This window comes from Lissotriton vulgaris, unplaced genomic scaffold (assembly GCF_964263255.1).
Source record: "Lissotriton vulgaris unplaced genomic scaffold, aLisVul1.2 SCAFFOLD_1890, whole genome shotgun sequence".
NCBI classification, from domain to species: Eukaryota; Metazoa; Chordata; class Amphibia; order Caudata; family Salamandridae; genus Lissotriton; species Lissotriton vulgaris.
This window is the reverse complement of record NW_028245980.1, coordinates 3336-22860: the sequence shown is the minus strand read 5'-3', so window position 1 is coordinate 22860 and position 19525 is coordinate 3336. Positions and strand designations below refer to the sequence as shown.

General features: G+C 43.4%; 1 long non-coding RNA gene across 1 annotated transcript; it reads right to left on the bottom strand.

The window, feature by feature from the left end:
- Positions 1–3260: 3260 nt before the first annotated feature.
- LOC147666198 (uncharacterized) lies at positions 3261–19166 on the bottom strand. The gene is made up of 2 exons (XR_015304869.1): positions 19099–19166; positions 3261–6121 (listed from the first exon to the last, which is right to left on the bottom strand). It is a non-coding gene; the product is annotated as an uncharacterized LOC147666198 (long non-coding RNA).
- Between the last annotated feature and the right edge of the window lie 359 nt (positions 19167–19525).

Sequence of the window (19525 nt, the reverse complement as noted above, 5' to 3'; positions counted from 1 at the left end):
CATAAGCCAATTATAACAGTTTCTCTTTATGATTCAGGCCCTCAGACCCTGAAAAATGTGAGAGATATTTGAGATTCTTCTCAAATTCGAGAGCACTCTCAAAATGAATGATGATTTAATAACAATGGTTGTAAACATGAATGTGAAAAAGTGAAAGAAAACAAGTTCAAAATAAATAAGTGCCCATTTTTGGGACTCTGTTCTCGTCCCCTCTTTATTTACACTCTGCTTTCTCCTCTCTTAATACCTGAATGCAGTAATCAACATGTGAAGGGTGGACAATTAACAAAGCATCTAGAGCTGAGTTACCTTCCATGTGCGCCTGGAATGAAGGATCATATGTCAAATGCAACAAACCATAATCACGCAAATATATGAAACGTATTCCCTTTGGCTTCATTGTCATTCAAACTGGTTAACTCAAACTGAAATTAGAACTCACTGAACTGATTAAACAACACTCGAAGAGTTGTCCTGCTGGTATGGGGTGAAATATCAGCCCTAATATTCATCAGCCACTCTGCAGACGAACTGCCTGCTTCGACAAGGGCCTTCAAGCCTTGTGAGACCCTATGCACATTGTTGGTCTACTTACTCCCATAATGCTACCGCGCTGTGTTAGCAGCATCAGAGTGAAGGTAGCATCTCCCAGCAGGGAATGGCATTCGATGTGCAATCCAAAATAAAGTGGCAATCCAAAGAAAAGACATGCATCTCGGCTACTTGTTCCCATGTATGAAATATTGTGTCACACCTTTCTCCCCAAACGTTACATTTTGTATAATTTGCCATTAGTATGACAGGAGATTAACAGTTGTATTTCATGCACTTACACTTCATAAATGTCAGCCACGAAGAGCGTATCACAAAGTTACCGAGGATGCATAGGCCAGATTTTTCTTTCCAACACATTTCATTTTTGTTACAGTAAATGCTTAATTTGGAAAAATAAGTGCCCTTGCTAGTTAGGCCTGACCTAACTGCCAGACATATAGTTATAATTCTTTGAAAATAAACATAGAATGGGCTTAGGATACACCCAGCGGAGTATTATCTTCTCATGAACAACGATGTTGACATGTTTTAGCTCATTGAAGTTGGTTTTGCCAAGGTTCTTTTTCTTAGGTGCCCACCACTGGTGTCAGGGTTGCTGAAAAGTAAGACTGCCTAGCATTGTTGATTCCACCTCCTGCCTCTTTCTTGCTCAGCGTTGCACTTCCGGTCTCTTTATCACATTCTTGCAGGTTCTTTCACATCCCTTTCTGTTACTGTTTTCCTCTCTTGCTGTTACTCTATCCTTCTCCCTTTTACATTTCTCTCACTCAAGCTCTGGGTGAACTCTGAGGATGCAATATAAGTCCCTGTCTCCAAAGGTGAGTTCTGCTGCCCACAACCTGCACAAATAAATGTTGCAAAAGCGTACAGGCCTATATTCTTCCCTAATTCCCATTGGACATTTTTGCAGAAAACAAACATTTGCTGTCCATTTAGCCAAGCACAGAGGGCCCTTTCTAATGAGAAAATATATTTTGCCATGTGGGAAGAGAACAATGAGATGAATTGATGTAGCTGCCTCCTACATTCTGGAGGCCTAAATATTTAACATGAGTATGTAGTCAGGGTCGCTTGGGATTTGGATAAGAAAATAACTTAGAATCGGAGTGCCCGTACAATAGGCTACACTTCTGTACTACAAGAAGTTTAAAGACAATTTGCAGAATAATTTTTTTTTTAACCTGTAGCTAAGCCGTACTTCGACACTACGTTTAGTCTATGCTTTTGGCAAATGGAAGAGAGAGGTCTATAAACATGGGAGACTGCAATCCTTGTAGGAAAGCCTGCCTCTAATTTTCTTATTTTAGGCGACTTATGTCACACAAAGTCGTCTGGTCCTAATATCTTTTTGCAACAAATATACAGCTGCCTTTTTTTGGTGTGAGATTTTCATTTTATTCTTCATGTTTACAAACATCCAATCTGTTTCATATGAAAGAGCACCACACAAAGGATATAAGTAGTATGTGGGCAGGGCTATGACGTGACCTTGTATTAAAAGCAATAAAGTACACCGCTGTACATTATAAGGATATTCCAAGTTACCTCGGAGGTCCATGGCCTTATGAAAGTACTCTGTCTTCAGCCTCGTTCCTCCATATGGTCAAGGAACTCCTCAGTTACTTGCAACATCCGTATAATGTATGGCAGCCAGGGAAACTTTGTCGCATATGTTGTTGTACTACACACTCTTTAGCATAAGGTCCACACTATATCAGAGGATCACAAATTCCTTTGCTGCTGAGTGTGATTCTTATCATTGTTCTTTTTACTGTGTGCTCTATGGTATTACATTGTCATCTTACTTTGAGTTTTGTGTTTTCCAACAAGGAGAACAAGACTTTCCTCCCTATTATTTTTCACCAGTCTCCATGGCTGAAATTTAGTATAGCTTGTGGTTAGCTCCCAACAGCTGGGCTCAAACATGTAATGTCTTTTGTACGGCGTATTGTGTTTGTCTTACTATGGGGCACACATGTGTTTATGTCACCTAAAAGATGTATGCGATTTGGTGGTGTGCATGCAAGTAATTGTGTTTCTGTAAGGCACATGAAGTTTGCTTTTTTGCCATCAAAATGGCTCTGTGAGTATTGCAATCTGCTGACATCTGCTAGAATGTGCAGGCTCAGAATCTGAATGACAGGAAAGATAACATAGCCTACCATACTTCCGTAATCTGCAAATCAGGTGCCAGTAAACTGTGAAATAGCAACGTTATGTTCAGTGCTTACAAATGGTGAACGTTAGATATACAGTGTTCCATGAGCTGACATAATGTGCTTGATTTTCGTGGAGCATATTCATGTTTATGTTTCTGTGGGTCACATAAATGCATTTGATGGATTTTTGGATTCATAGATGCTTTGCAATGAGTACTTGCATGTTTGCATTTATGAGACCCATGCATGTGTTTGAACTACTGTTATGAGCATGCAATTGTTTGTGTTTTTGAAGAGCAGATACATGAGTTTATATCTTTCTGGAACACATAAATGTGTGCTTGTTGAACAAATACATATTTATATTTTGTGGGGCACATACTTTTGTTTGTGTTTTTCTGGGGCACATAAAACTTATGGAAATACAATTATCTTTTTAGGCAGTACAACAATGAAGAGACTATTTGGGTAGAATATCAGTCCTGTAGGCTCCTCAATCTTTCATTTAATAATATTGTCCCACACAAAAGATTCAACACAGGCACGAACTTTATCCAGAATGTATTTGTGTTTATTTTCTTTACTTTCCCTAGAGTACATTTTGCAAAGACGACTAAAGTCACTGTCAAGGTTCATGTTAAAAGTTAAGAGAATACAATAATATACAATAGTTTCCATTACCTTTGTGTGTTTGTTGATAGTTTCTTGGTAATTGATGAAGAACCAACACAAACAACTCCTATTGTTTTACCTTAACGAGTTCCCTCCCACAATACACATCTATGGCATGCTGTAGGCAATTAAATCTGTGCGCACAGTTGCACAGACATTACACTGTCTCGTGGTGTCCAATTAGTACTTTACCAAAGACCATTTCAGAATCTCGCACTCAAGCGGTAATCACTGCTTCCCAAGGTTTTCCACTTATAACACAATATACATTCTCAACTTCTGGCTTCCAACATGACTCTCTTTAATGGTACTGAGCCTTTCTAGGGCCCTCAAAAGCTTTTTGGTAGTAGTCTATCCATCGTTTATCTCAAGTGATACCCTGGGGCCCATGTCCTGGATGAAAATGTAAATTCACTGCATGTCCCTTCTCCAGTGCTTGGTAATACACAGTGAGACCCTGCATTAGATAATAACTTACAGTTACTCAATTATTTTCTTTTTACGTTACACAATGCAGCATATGGATGTTCCTTATACATTTTTCAGATGGTCTGATCCTTTCAGTAAATTAGATACTCAAAGCCAGGGATAAGCCTTATTAGTAGGACAAGTACCGTACAGAAGTTCTAGAGAATTATATTTTTAACAGTAATAGTGCAGTGTAGGAAAAAGTCAAGTTACATGTAAAAACCTCCACTAAATTTGCAGAAACACTCAATTTTAAGAAATAGCAATTAAAAGTTCCTGCACCCATACATGCATGTGTTAATTTACACATGCATTCGTCATACATGCATGTGTGCCATAGAGTTCATAGGAACAACCATTTTCCAGAGAGGTGTGTATGATGTACATATAGCCCACTTAATCCTAAGCAATATCATGACATTCATTTTCATCTATTGACTCTTCAGATTTTTCATCCTGAAATATGCCAGAGCAAACTGAAACCACTTTGTTAACATACAGGGTTTACTGAAATAAATAACTAAACAAGTTCAAAGTAAGTTGCAGTTATACACAGGCTCAGCAACATATGCCTGTTGCACATGTTATTTCTTGTATATTACAAAACATGTAACCTATATCTTGACGATTAGGATACTAATTCAAGATGTTTCCAGACAGATCTCTATATTCCCCATCTTGTTTTTTTTAAAAGATTCAAACTTAGTTCGCACAAATATTTAGATTTATTATCTTTCTATGTGACACCTATACAACTGAACACGTTTTAAGTCCCAGAGTTGAATTTTATAGAATTTGTAATAAACAAGCTTGGAAACTTGGAACAAATTGTTTTTTGCATAAGTTTGTCTGACTAGAAATATTTCTAAATTGCTTCAGAAAGAAATCTGATTTTCCAATTTAAAAATGTAAAGGATGTAGCTTGGAGAAAACATGTATTTTTAATTTCTTAATTAGCAACTCATCGTGGTGAAAAACAGTTTTCTAAATTTCAGTTTGGCACATATGTGTATAGAGTTCTCCACACCAACGTGTAGTCATACTACCAGACAAAAAGTATTTCTAAAAAGCACAACGTCTGTTAGTGAAAACATGCCAGTGGAATAAATGCATTTCTACTGGACCATAATATCACTATGAGGATAAAATCAAGATGTAATATAAAGATAATAGCTCTGAAGCAGACATTACGCAAAAACAGGAAGAGCACCATTGTGAAAATATCCCGAGAGCAGTACACACACAGATAGTTTAAATAAAGTCTTACAAACTTAGATACAGACTGAAGAATTACGCTTTATCTAAAAGAGAGGTAAATTGGGTTACACTCTCATGCAGTCGGTGGCAGCTTCTTTCTAGAACAGTCTGTCTTACGTGTTGGTGTCCAAATTTACCTTTGAAGAGAAACCAGAGTTGCCTTACAAAACTGTACTGTTGAACGATCAAATGAACACAATAGAGACAAAGTTTGTGCTGCATGGTAAGGACATAAAGTTCTTTCATCCACATGGGCACCAGGCTTCCTTTTGGTGTAAGCAGGACCAAGCGGTTATTGAGTGCGGAACTCACTCACCAGTGGGTGAAGGATCAGGGTAAGTGCTCTCTTCCTTCTTCAGGGAGATCCTTGCTCTTACTCCATTTTACACAGGTCGCAATCAAACAATGATGATATATGATTCTCCTTGTTCAACATGTGTTTTCCTGCTTCATAGTATATTGTAATTTCCAAAGATGAAATGGAGGATTGGATCCATAACCAAAATGATTTTTTTCCTCAAAGATGACATTGAAACCAAAGGAGGGCAGTGGGCTGGTTATATTTTTCATGTCAGATGACTAGAGCATGCTTTTACACAAAAGCTAAAGTTAAGGTATTGTAACTTCTCCATTGTCTTTTGCTTTGTAGTAGTTGATACGGACTTTGTCAACTGTAATTTTCCTTTCCATGCAGGATGCTTTGGAGATAAATAGTTCAGCAGAGAGTGTGGTAACGCACATGTGTCAAAGGAGAAATCCAATGTTGCTGCTTATCTTATATTTACACGGGTTGTGCTTGGTACATAGAGAAAGCTGGGAGAGACTTGGTAATAAATGCATAGAGTTATGAAGGAGGCCTGGTGTCATGTTGCAATTTTAAAGCTCCAATGTTAGAGAAAGAGTATGGCGTGCATCTCCGCTTCCATTAGAGATCAGAACTTAGTGACGGTGCTTCGGCCCATGACTTTGAGCACAGCAAAGTTGTATGTTGCAGCTATTATGTAAGTGAGCTGTGAAAAATGAGCAAGAGAGAAAAGGAGAGGAAGAGAGAAAGAAAACCGTGAAAATTAGATTGTACTTGAGATGGTCTGGCCAACAATTCATATAAGAAATTGTTCATTAGGCTTATTCTCTAAAACTGTATAAAATCCTATTTCAGAAATTAGGATTAATGCTTATACTGTAATAAATATTTTCAAAATAAATACCATCCATCAAATGTACAATGACCACTCACATTCTTTCTTTTATCTCTTCCCCATTCTTTTCTTTTATTTAAAGTATTTTGACCCTTGCAATAATTAAGTCCTTATCCAATTGTTTCCTAATAATATATACAAAGAAGACAAATTTGGGAAGAAACACTATATTTGTGCCCTCTTTTAAAGGCTCTTTCACCTTCATTTAATTGGTTCATGCAGATTTATTGCCACGTATATCAAAAAATGGCATAAAACATATGTAGGCTAGCCTCTTCCTTCAAGCTCAGAAATATGCCAGGACCAAAAACTGCAAGGTTTAGTTGTACCTTTCATCTAGCCAAATTTGTGATTGGCTCTTTTGGCGGCAAATATTTTTGCCCAATTTAGACTTCAATTTGATTTATGCCATTTTCATCTTTCCACTTAAAAAAAAAAAGCATTCTGCTCGCAACATTTCAAGAGCGAATTAAAACGTTTCTCTCTTAATTTTTTTATTTTCTTAGTTTAATCTTTAAGGTTTGGGAGTTGCGTGAAAATACAGTATAGCTAGACCTTTATACTAAAATTACATTGGACTAAATTAATTGTATAGACATTTGGAGAGTCACATCTGAAAAAAGAATATTTAGTTTTTCCTGGAAATGAGGACAAATAGTACAAATTTCTGTCAAGAATAGCTAGCCAATATGTTTCTGAAGTCCCCCCTAATGAGTCTGAATATGAAATCTACAACAGAACTTTTGACAGAAACATTAAGCAATCAACTAGCTGTGACATGAATTTAATACCCACATATCAATATATTTATATGAAAATAATTAGGTTAGTCTTTCATCCCACAACTACCAACAAACACTATTTGCAGGCATTTACAAATTCTTTATGATGCATGTAAACATCACTGCAATAAGTATTATTTGTATCCACCTTTTATTGTGTTTTTTAAAGCTTCATTCACTGCATCTATTGATTTTAATGTTTTAAGCCACTATTTATCATTGACACTCTTTCCAACCTGTTCTGGCGTGGGGCCTACTGCTCCTTGTGGCCATTGGGTTGTTGTTTCCTCACTCCTTACGCATTGACACTCACAGGCACCATTTTGGGAGTGTCAGGGTTCCTGTCTTGTGACGGGTAGACCCTTCCCTCTACTTAATGGGAGCCATGTCGCGGAACTCGCAGCAGAATCCTGGGGGATACTACGGGTAACGTCAGCCTTGCTGGGCATTGTTTGAACATTTAACACTGTTCTGGTTAACTGCATTCTCCTGCACTGCTGCAGGTTGCAGGGTGCAAGAGGGTTATGTTTTTTAAAGCTTAATTCATGCCTTCTATTGATTTTAATGTTTTAAGCTGCTATTTTTCATTCACAGTCTTTCCTACCTGTTCTAGCGAGGGGCCTCCTGCTCCTTGCAGCCATTGGGGTGTTGTATCCTCACTCCTATGCATTGACACGCACAGGCGCCATTTTGGGTGGTACAGCGGTCTAGTCTTGCGACCGGTAGACCATTCCCTCTACTTAATGGGAGCCATATTGCGGATATGCAGTGGACTCCTGGGGGGATACTACGGGTAACAGCAGCCTCGCTGGGCATCGTTCCATCATTTCACACTGTTCTGTTTTACTGCATTCTCCTGCACTGCTGCGTGTTGCAGGGTGCAGGAGTGTTATGTTTTTTTAAAGCTTAATTCATGGTAACTATTAATTGTAATGTTTTAAGCCGCTATTTTTCATTGAAACTCTTTCCTACCTGTTCAGGCAAGGGGCCTCCTGCTCCTTCCAGCCATTGGGTGTTGTTTCCTCACTCCTTATGCACCAACATGCAAAGGCGCCATTTTGGTCAGCCTCCTGGCCTTGCAACCGGTAGACCCTTCCCTTTACTTAATGGGAGCTGCGTCATGAATGTGCAGCAGACTCCCGGAGCCATACTACGGGTAGTGTCAGCCTCGCTGGGCAGTGCTCGAACATTTAACACTGTTCTGTTCTGCTGCATTCTCCTTGACTGCTGCATGTTGCATGGTGCAGGAGTGTTATGTTTTTCAAAGCTTAATTCACGACATCTAATAATTGTAATGTTTTAAACCGCTATTTTTTATTGACACTCTTTCCTACCTGTTCTGGCGAGGGGCCTCCTGTTCCTTGCAGTCATTGGGGTGTTGTTTCCTCACTCCTTACGCATTGCCACGCACTGGCGCCATTTTGGGAGGGTCAGCCGTCTAATCTTGGGACCTGTAGACCCTTCCCTCTACTTAGCAGCAGCTGCGCTGCGGACGCGCCAAAGGCAAGCCCATCCGCACACCATTCCGTCTCAGCACCAGCCCCCCTGCCATTTTAGCTCCCCAGCCTAATTCCCTACATCTAATAATTGTAATGTTTTAAACCGCTATTTTTCATTGACACTTTTTCCTACCTGTTCTGGCGAGGGGCCTCCTGTTCCTTTTGGTCATTGGGGTGTTGTTTCCTCACTCCTTACGCATTGACACGCACAGGCGCCATTTTGGGTGGGTCAGCCGTCTAGTCTTGACCTGTAGACCCTTCTCTCTGCTTAGCAGCAGCTACGCCGGGAACGCGCCAAAGGCAAGCCCATCCGCACACCATTCAGTCTCAGTACCAGCCCCCCCTGCCAGTTTCGATCCCCAGCTCAGCTATGGTTTTAGGTATTCTAGGCAAGAGCTAAATAATCTTAACTCTGAAGACCGGTTCTGCATAGACCCTATGCTTGTCCCCTGCGAATGTACCATTAGGTCAAACATGTACTGTCTGTTCTCTCACACTTAAGTGTCACAAGATAAATTCTCTAATGTGGCCGAAATTCATAAACGCATTGCAGAAACAATAAAATGCACTCTGTTGAATGCTTGTTCCCTTATTCAGTGGAAATGGCTGACCTTTTAGACAATGCTAGTATTGATATTGCCTTTGTTACATAGACCTGGGCAGATGCTGCCTCAGGCCCTGACCTGGTTATTGCCACCCCCCCTAGCTACTTATTAATCAGGCTGGACCGCACAGGGAAAAGAGGCGGCGGTCTAGCAATTCTCTTTAAGGACAAATTCAAGGTTAGGATTTACCTCCTACCCCATTCTGGTTGTGAAGCCATGGCTTTTAAAATTGGTCTTTCAAACCACTACTCTTGCAACGGTGCCCTGGTTTATAGATCCCCTGGTCCTAGAAAAATCTCTTTTTAACATAGATAAAACACCATGGGATATCAAAGCCAACTCCTCTGATTTCAACATCCTTGGTGATTTTAATTTTAATTTGGAGAATAAAGAGGACCCCGATACTCATGATCTTACGGCTTCATTTTCTTTTTTAGGCCTGTCTCAATTAGTTCTTGCCCGACACATTCTGGGGGCCACATCCTTGATGGCATTTTCTTGGACTGCCCTTTTATTCAGGTTACTTCCCCCATACCGCTAATGTGGTCAGACCATAAGGCAGGGATGTTCCAACTTAATTTAGTGAGCCACAGATCTGAAAAGCCTATGACCCTGCCTACCTCCAGCTATCGACCTTGGCCCAAAATATCGGAAGGCCAACTGATGGGTGCCTTAACTCAATCCAATGAACCAGTTCCTTCTGATCTTGACTTAGCTACAGATGATTATCATCAATGGATCAGTGCTTCCATGGTGATTTAGCTCTGGTCAAACGCCGAAATAACAATCGACCTACACCATCTGAACCCTGGTTCGATGAAGAGCTTAGACTGGCTAAATAACCTTGTAGAAGGCTAGAGAGAAATTGGAGTTTGAACTATATTTCAGAGGACACAGGTATTTAGAACGCAGAGCTATTACTATACAAAAAAAACCTTGATTAAAGCCAAATCCAACTTTTTCATAAATAAAATGAATTCAGCAATGAATACTCCCAAAGAGCTTTTCTCTACAGTGGTCAAACTTAGCAATCCTTTGCCGGCTAGAAATTCTAATGTGGATGCCTCTTTCTGTAACAATCTCGCTACATTCTTTAAAGACAAGATGGAGGTTACCTTTAACGTCTTGGCTACTAGCCTAGTCTCTGAGGGGACTTGCACGATTAACAATTCAAACGCAGTGACATCTGATGGTTCCTATTTAAGGATTAATACTAGCGAAGCTACCACTTCGGATGCTGAATTATCAGGGCCACATCGGTCTATGAATACCATTTTTTCTACCTTCTCTCCCCTTACAATTGATCAAATAACAAATTTGTTTAATCGAATCAAACATGGTGTCCTTTTGATCCTTGTCCGCCTAGAGAACTACAGCTAGTCTCTGCCATTGTTCCCGGCTACCTCCTAGTGATTTTTAATCAAATGCTCCTTCTAGGCTATTTCCCCAAAAGATGGAAAATAGCATCAAGCCTCCCTCTTTTAAAAAAGCCAAACTTGGATGAGGATAATCCTAGCAACTATAGGCCAATCTCATAGCTTCCTTTTCCGGCCAGGATGGTAGAGAAGGCCATGAACACTAAGCTTTCTCTATTCATGCAGGAACATAAATTGCTAGATTCTTTTCACTTTGGCTTTAGAAGCCAACACAGCATGGAGACAGCTTTGATTACAGCCTCTGAGTATGTCGGAGCAACCTTAGATAAGGGAGGGAACGCTCCCTTAATTTTGTTTAATCTCTTGGCAGCCAGAGTTCAATTCCCGGACTGTAACGGCCATATCTACATCCTTTACTCTACCCTGTGGTGTGCCACAAGGATCGGCACTGAGTCCAACTCTACGTTACTCCTCTATCCTCACAGATCAAAGGTTTTGGTTATTCAGTTGTCTCATACACTGACGACACCCAGAAGATCTTTACAGAACTGCAGAATGTTTTCACAACTGCATGTTACAGATCGGTAGTTGGATGTACATTTTTGGGCAATAGCCTATCATTTTGATCCCCCAATTGGGGGCCTCAGAAAATGGGTGCGCTCCCAACTCCTGTTCATAAAGTGAAAAATGTGAGAGTCCAATTTGATGAAAAGCTTTCCTTTTTGGGACTAAGCATGAGCGAATTTTGCGGATCTCGCGTTCGCGAATTTTGCGGATTTGCGGATTCGCAATCCGCAAAATCCGCGAATTCCCGCGAATTTGCGGATTTTTTTTTTTTTGTGTTCGCCCGTGTTTCTGCCAGTTCGCGAGGGTTTTGTACACTTTCGCAAATTGCGAACTTACCTGTCGGGTCGCAAGTTTCGCGAACTTGTTGTTTCTACGTGTCCAGCCTGTTTGGGACACTCTTCTTCATCACTGCCACTCTCTGTCACCACTGCCACTCTCTGACTACTCATGCCACCCTCTGGCCCACCCATGCCACCCTCTGTTTCATCACCACACCCTCTGGTTGTCCAGTGTACATTATTTTCGGCAAAGCAAAGCACACCTTCCCTGCCTCAAGTGACCTGAATTAATTTGGGGCTGATTCATGTGTCACAGAATATTTTTTTAGCTGGCACCTGCTTCCTTAGTGCGCCCTGATTAGTGATCTTTTGCACTTGCTAAGTGCTTTCATTGTTGCAAAATTAGTTACAACACCTGCCCTGCCCCAACTGACAATAATGAATTAGGGGCTGATTAATGGATTTTAACTTCCAGCCTGGCTCCTGCTTGTCTCCCTTAGCTGTAATTCAGGACCTTTGTGGCATATGTGTAACTATTCTGAGGTTCAGAGCAGGGTCACATACTAGTTTCAACTGGCAACTGAACTCTGGAGGGGCCCCTCAGGAAGCACTCCAGGAAATGGCTACTAATGATGAGCCTGAACTTTTGAACCTGGTAAGTAGTTACTTTCAGTTTTGCTAAGATCGTATTTCTGCAATTTTGCACTTATTCGCGGGGCGCGAACTCACGCGAACAGTGCGAGCAGTGCGAGCAAAATCCGCTGCTCGCGGATTTGCGGATTTTGCGGGAAATTCGCAAATCTCGCGGATTGCGGATTTCCCGAAAATCCGCAAAATCCGCGAGCGGAACGGATTTTCCGCCCACGCCTATTTGGGACACGCTAATGCCATCACCTCCTCATTTTTCTTTATGTTAAAAGCACTTAGGAAGGTTTTCCCCTTCATTCTTCAGGCCTACGCAAAGCAGTGATTACTGCAGTAGTCTTTTCTAAAATAGACTATTGCAATGGGCTTCATCTGACTGCTCACAAGAAAACTTGGACAAGCTCCAAATGGCCCAAAATGCAGTGGCCAGACTGCTTCTAAGGATAACAACACATCAATCAATCTCCAATCCCCCCCTACTTCATTGGCTCCCGGAAAGGAAGGCGGTGATGTCCAAGTCTCTGTGCATAGCCTATCTTCCCTTTTTAGGTTTTGCCTCGCCAAAAAGATGCGCTCTGCGCATCTTTTTTGCGCAGGCAAAAACCTAATGAGTACTGTGTGTAGGTTTGGGTCGGCCCTCGTCATTCATTGGCTGGCTCCATAAATGGAGCCTAGCCATTGGACGAGGGGCCTGTCCGTCAATGCCGGACCAGACACGGGGGCGTTCCCGAGATTCTTTGGCTTTTGCCGACGTCACGCGACGTCAGGCGAAAGCCGGGAACGCCCCCGAATCTGGTCCGGGATTGAGGGCACCCGCCGGGAAAGGGCATGAAGGTCAAACCAAGCTGCAGGGAGGTATCGCCGGCAGCCCGTCATCCGAGGAGATGGTTGGCTGCAGGGAAAGTAGGAGGCATGAAGATTATACCGTGCTTACTTTGAGCAGCTGAGCTGGTTGCAGGGGTCCACCAGCGCTCGTATTTGAAAACCCGCACTTATTATTGTTTTAACACCAGCCTCCATCCAAAATAAGAGAGAGAAACGGGGTGAAGACTGATAAAGAAAATGACGGTAAAACGCTGACAAAGGGAGAAAGCAGGGATTAAAAAAACCCATGCATGAGTGAAATAAATGGGCAGGACATGTATGGTGGTTCATGACAGAGATATGAGGTGGAATCAAGGTTAGACAGCCTTGGTAATAGCATACATACCACCATACCCGATTTGGGTGGGAGACTCATTTGTTAAGCCAAAATGCCTTTGTTTTACCTGTCGCCCACCCAAAATTGCGTGTGCAGAGTGCAGAGTGGAGATTCAGAGTGCAGAGTGGAGATTCAGATTCCAGAGTGCAGAGTGCAGAGTGCAGAGTGCAGAGTGGAGCTTCAGAGTGGAGCTTCAGAGTGGAGCTTCAGAGTGCAGAGTGGAGCTTCAGAGTGGAGCTTCAGAGTGGAGCTTCAGAGTGCAGAGTGGAGCTTCAGAGTGGAGCTTCAGAGTGGAGCTTCAGAGTGGAGCTTCAGAGTGGAGCTTCAGAGTGCAGAGTGGAGCTTCAGAGTGGAGCTTCAGAGTGGAGCTTCAGAGTGGAGCTTCAGAGTGGAGCTTCAGAGTGCAGAGTGGAGCTTCAGAGTGGAGCTTCAGAGTGGAGCTTCAGAGTGCAGAGTGGAGCTTCAGAGTGGAGCTTCAGAGTGGAGCTTCAGAGTGGAGCTTCAGAGTGGAGCTTCAGAGTGGAGCTTCAGAGTGCAGAGTGGAGCTTCAGAGTGGAGCTTCAGAGTGGAGCTTCAGAGTGGAGCTTCAGAGTGGAGCTTCAGAGTGCAGAGTAGAGCTTCAGAGTGGAGCTTCAGAGTGGAGCTTCAGAGTGGAGCTTCAGAGTGGAGCTTCAGAGTGCAGAGTGGAGCTTCAGAGTGGAGCTTCAGAGTGGAGCTTCAGAGTGCAGCTTCAGAGTGCAGAGTGAAGCTTCAGAGTGGAGCTTCAGAGTGGAGCTTCAGAGTGCAGCTTCAGAGTGGAGCTTCAGAGTGGAGCTTCAGAGTGGAGCTTCAGAGTGGAGCTTCAGAGTGCAGAGTGGAGCTTCAGAGTGGAGCTTCAGAGTGCAGAGTGGAGCTTCAGAGTGGAGCTTCAGAGTGCAGAGTGGAGCTTCAGAGTGCAGATTCAGAGTGGAGCTTCAGAGTGCAGAGTGGAGCTTCAGAGTGGAGCTTCAGAGTGGAGCTTCAGAGTGCAGAGTGGAGCTTCAGAGTGGAGCTTCAGAGTGGAGCTTCAGAGTGCAGAGTGGAGCTTCAGAGTGGAGCTTCAGAGTGGAGCTTCAGAGTGGAGCTTCAGAGTGGAGCTTCAGAGTGGAGCTTCAGAGTGCAGAGTGGAGCTTCAGAGTGGAGCTTCAGAGTGGAGCTTCAGAGTGCAGAGTGGAGCTTCAGAGTGGAGCTTCAGAGTGGAGCTTCAGAGTGCAGATTCAGAGTGGAGCTTCAGAGTGCAGATTCAGAGTGGAGCTTCAGAGTGCAGAGTGGAGCTTCAGAGTGCAGATTCAGAGTTGAGCTTCAGAGTGCAGAGTGGAGCTTCAGAGTGGAGCTTCAGAGTGGAGCTTCAGAGTGGAGCTTCAGAGTGCAGATTCAGAGTGGAGCTTCAGAGTGCAGAGTGGAGCTTCAGAGTGGAGCTTCAGAGTGGAGCTTCAGAGTGGATCTTCAGAGTGGAGCTTCAGAGTGGAGAGTGGAGCTTCAGAGTGGAGCTTCAGAGTGGAGCTTCAGAGTGCAGAGTGGAGCTTCAGAGTGGAGCTTCAGAGTGCAGAGTGGAGCTTCCGAGTGGAGCTTCCGAGTGGAGCTTCCGAGTGGAGCTTCAGAGTGGAGCTTCAGAGTGCAGAGTGGAGCTTCAGAGTGCAGATTCAGAGTGGAGCTTCAGAGTGGAGCTTCAGAGTGCAGAGTGGAGCTTCAGAGTGGAGCTTCAGAGTGGAGCTTCAGAGTGGAGCTTCAGAGTGGAGCTTCAAAGTGGAGCTTCAGAGTGGAGCTTCAGAGTGGAGCTTCAGAGCGGAGCTTCAGAGTGGAGCTTCAGAGCGGAGCTTCAGAGTGGAGCTTCAGAGTGGAGCTTCAGAGTGGAGCTTCAGAGTGCAGAGTGGAGCTTCAGAGTGGAGCTTCAGAGTGGAGCTTCAGAGTGGAGCTTCAGAGTGGAGCTTCAGAGTGCAGAGTGGAGCTTCAGAGTGGAGCTTCAGAGTGGAGCTTCAGAGTGGAGCTTTAGAGTGGAGCTTCAGAGTGCAGATTCAGAGTGGAGCTTCAGAGTGCAGAGTGGAGCTTCAGAGTGGAGCTTCAGAGTGCAGAGTGGAGCTTCAGAGTGGAGCTTCAGAGTGCAGAGTGGAGCTTCAGAGTGGAGCTTCAGAGTGCAGAGTGGAGCTTCAGAGTGGAGCTTCAGAGTGCAGAGTGGAGCTTCAGAGTGGAGCTTCAGAGTGGAGCTTCAGAGTGGAGCTTCAGAGTGGAGCTTCAGAGTGGGGCTTCAGAGTGGAGCTTCAGAGCGGAGCTTCAGAGTGGAGCTTCAGAGTGCAGAGTGGAGCTTCAGAGTGGAGCTTCAGAGTGCAGAGTGGAGCTTCAGAGTGGAGCTTCAGAGTGGAGCTTCAGAGTGGAGCTTCAGAGTGCAGAGTGGAGCTTCAGAGTGGAGCTTCAGAGTGGAGCTTCAGAGTGGAGCTTCAGAGTGCAGAGTGGAGCTTCAGAGTGAAGAGTGGAGCTTCAGAGTGGAGCTTCAGAGTGCAGAGTGGAGCTTCAGAGTGGAGCTTCAGAGTGCAGAGTGGAGCTTCAGAGTGGAGCTTCAAAGTGGAGCTTCAGAGTGGAGCTTCAGAGTGGAGCTTCAGAGTGGAGCTTCAAAGTGGAGCTTCAAAGTGGAGCTTCAGAGTGGAGCTTCAGAGTGGAGCTTCAGAGTGCAGAGTGGAGCTTCAGAGTGGAGCTTCATAGTGGAGCTTCTGAGTGGAGCTTCAGAGTGCAGAGTAGAGCTTCAGAGTGGAGCTTCAGAGTGGAGCTTCAGAGTGGAGCTTCAGAGTTGAGCTTCAGAGTGGAGCTTCAGAGTGGAGCTTCAGAGTGGAGCTTCAGAGTGCAGAGTGGAGCTTCAGAGTGGAGCTTCAGAGTGCAGCTTCAGAGTGGAGCTTCAGAGTGGAGCTTCAGAGTGGAGCTTCAGAGTGGAGCTTCAGAGTGCAGCTTCAGAGTGCAGCTTCAGAGTGGAGCTTCAGAGTGGAGCTTCAGAGTGGAGCTTCAGAGTGGAGCTTCAGAGTGGAGCTTCAGAGTGCAGAGTGGAGCTTCAGAGTGCAGAGTGGAGCTTCAGAGTGGAGCTTCAGAGTGCAGAGTGGAGCTTCAGAGTGGAGCTTCAGAGTTCAGATTCAGAGTGGAGCTTCAGAGTGCAGAGTGGAGCTTCAGAGTGGAGCTTCAGAGTGGAGCTTCAGAGTGGAGCTTCAGAGTGCAGAGTGGAGCTTCAGAGTGCAGAGTGGAGCTTCAGAATGCAGAGTGGAGCTTCAGAGTGTCAAGAGCAATGCCAATAGCTCTAACTTTAACAAAGGCAAAACCATTGCATTGTAAATGCTTGTTCTTGAATGGTCCAGAATCCATCAGACAGCTCTTTCAACAGTACACTCCTTCCAGGAACCTAAGATCTTCCTCCCAGGCCAAGTTGGTTTTACCTAAATTCAAAAGAGCCACTTGGGGTGGGGGGGAGGGGGGGGGGGGGCGGTAAGAGCTTTGCCGTGGCTACTGTCAAAATGTGGAACTCGATGCCTCTGAAACTAAAAACCTCAAAAAAACTGTCTATCTTTCGTAAGGTTCTTAAAACCTGGCTATTTAATAATTACCTCAGCACCGATTTTGTTTCCTCTGCTCTACGCATGAAGTCTGGTTTTATCTATCACCCTTTCCTACCTACTGGGAGCGAGCGCCTAGACAGCTACGGGTAGTAGTACGCTTTATAAATCTTAATTTCATTTAAATTCATTTTCAAGATAAAATTATGTCTCAGTTATGTTCTGGTACTCTTTCTAACTTTTTTCCAGCATGTTGCCCTGAAATTCGAATTAGCATTCATGCTTTTACTGATAAATATATCCTACTTACACTCTTATTTATTTATTTATTTCAGGTCACAATTCTAGAAGAGAAAGGATTTACAACATCCATAACTTAAAACAGTGCAGCGGACTTTATGCATTGCTGAATCTAATGATGGAAGATAAGATAGTTTACTGTCGAGGAAATTACTTTTGCTATTTGGATAACTATAAAACATATATATTTTTTTAAAACACAAAAGTGAGGATGAAAGTTGCACTAATAATATTTCAGAGGCAATGGAATTTTACTATGAAATGGTGCATTTAACAATGTGTTCACATTTGTTCAATTATTTTTCTCAAAAACGGTAGAAAAAGTATGGTCATTTACTCCTAACTTTCATTCTTTCTGTTTGTATTTATGAGAGTTATGGATCGAAATAAATATTAACTTGTATGTAGTGTATTAAAATAATGTTGCACGTGGGAGCTATATGTTTATTCCCTTTAGAAGTGCTCAGTATGCATGAAAGGGAGGATAAACAGGTGTAACATTTACCGTTTGGTCTTCACAATTTAGGACGTTATTTTTTGGTCGTTAGTCACCACCTCCACTTACATCGACGGCCAACCCAATCTAGAGACTGCTTTTGAGCGGCAGTCTTTTTCACCCAGAGCAGTTTCTGAACCAGTTTAAGGATAATGATGCAGTGAGGGCACAACTGCCATGCAAAAGGTGCACAGCAGACTTGTCTAAATATGTGTTTCTTCATTAGTCCCACCCATGCAAAAACAAAATAAATTTGGAGACTGTGCAGCATGGCTAAAGGAATTTTTAAAAAGCCTTTGACACTGTTGGCTGTGTTATTTTGTTGATGCATGCATGCGCTTAAAAAAGGATACGTCACTTTTTTTTCTTTGTAGTTACTAATTCAAGTTAGCTCAACAAGTAAAAAGAATAAAACAGTGTGAAAGCAGGGCGGGATTGAGAACCGAAACCAGCCCTGGCAAACTGCTCAGCCGCCCCCCCCCCCCCCCGCCCCCCCCTCCCTCACCGGAGGGAGAGGGTGCAGCCAAGCTGTTTGCGAGGGCCGTTTTCAGACGATTTTGTTACAGTGGAACGATATTGCTGACCCCAGGTAACAAAAACGGCTCAAAATTGGCCCCCACACTGGCGGCCCACCGGGGAAATGCCTGGTGCCCACTATGGCCAGTCCGGCCCTGTGTGAAAGAATTTTTTCATAAAACAAATGGAGGTAAAGCAACACAGGAGGCGGGGCAGAAGCTACAGGGGCATACACAAGAAAAGGGGCGGGGGAAGGAAGCATGCATCACAGGGGCAAGTATGGGGGCGAAGCAAATTGGGGCATGGGTGGAGAAAGCAACACTGAGGGTGCAGGTGGGGGAAGCAGACAGCACAGAGAGTAAAGTGGAAGACTTGGAAGAGAGAATGGGTGAAAGAAAGCAATGTGGAGTGGGTGTGGGAGAAGCACACACATGAGAAAGTAATGGGGGAAGTACATGAGGGTGAGTGCAATATGGAGGGGCGGGGGAAGCACATGGGTGACAGAAAGCGACACAAAGTGCAGAGGGAGAGAAGCTCATGAGGGAGATAGCTGGAAAACACATGCACTCCCACAGAGTGCTCAACCCAAAAGAAAAAAAAGTAGTGCTTGAATAGCAAGCAGTGGAATCATAGAAGCGAGCCAGTTAAAAGAGATCGCAAAGAGGCCAGGCACTATGGGAGGGACCAACACAAGATTGGTAAGCTGGGGCATAAATAAGAAGTGACTAGAAAGCCAACTGATGGTAAGAAACGGGCAGACTCCAAGCCTTTCTATGTTCTTGGTAAGTCCTCAATGTGTCTCGTATCCAAGGAGGCATTCTCTGTCTAATAGACAAGATATGGATAATAGTGCTTTATACCTCCCTTCCCCCCACAAACACAAACACGGCTCACATTTCTTATCAGGAAATCATCGTTTTAACACACAATGTATACGTAATGCAGTATGGAAAAAATACCATTAAATGTACTTACCAGAGCAATTAGAGTGGCTGCAGCACCAATAAAAGCAGCAATAAACAGGTTGAAGGTCATCGAGAACTAGGAATTAATAGAAAAGACGCACATTATACTAGGTGTTGTTTGCATGCGTTCAGTATCATGTATTATTGCAAAAAAAAAAAAAATCACTATTTTTAATGAATTTTCTAGACCACCCATATAAATGTAAAGAATGGGTTGCACAAATGACATGCTTGCAGTGCTTTTGGTGAACTGCACCATTTTGAGCATATCCAGTGTCCTTCGGTATCACAGGTTTAGCTGCTTGACTGTTTTAAAAGGGCGCTAGACTAGACAATGCCTATTTTAAGCCGGAGGCTGCAGTTGACACCCACCAACACTCATTTTTGGGGGCCTGCACATATTTTTACTAATCTGACTTTGACCCAGAGTGACCCAG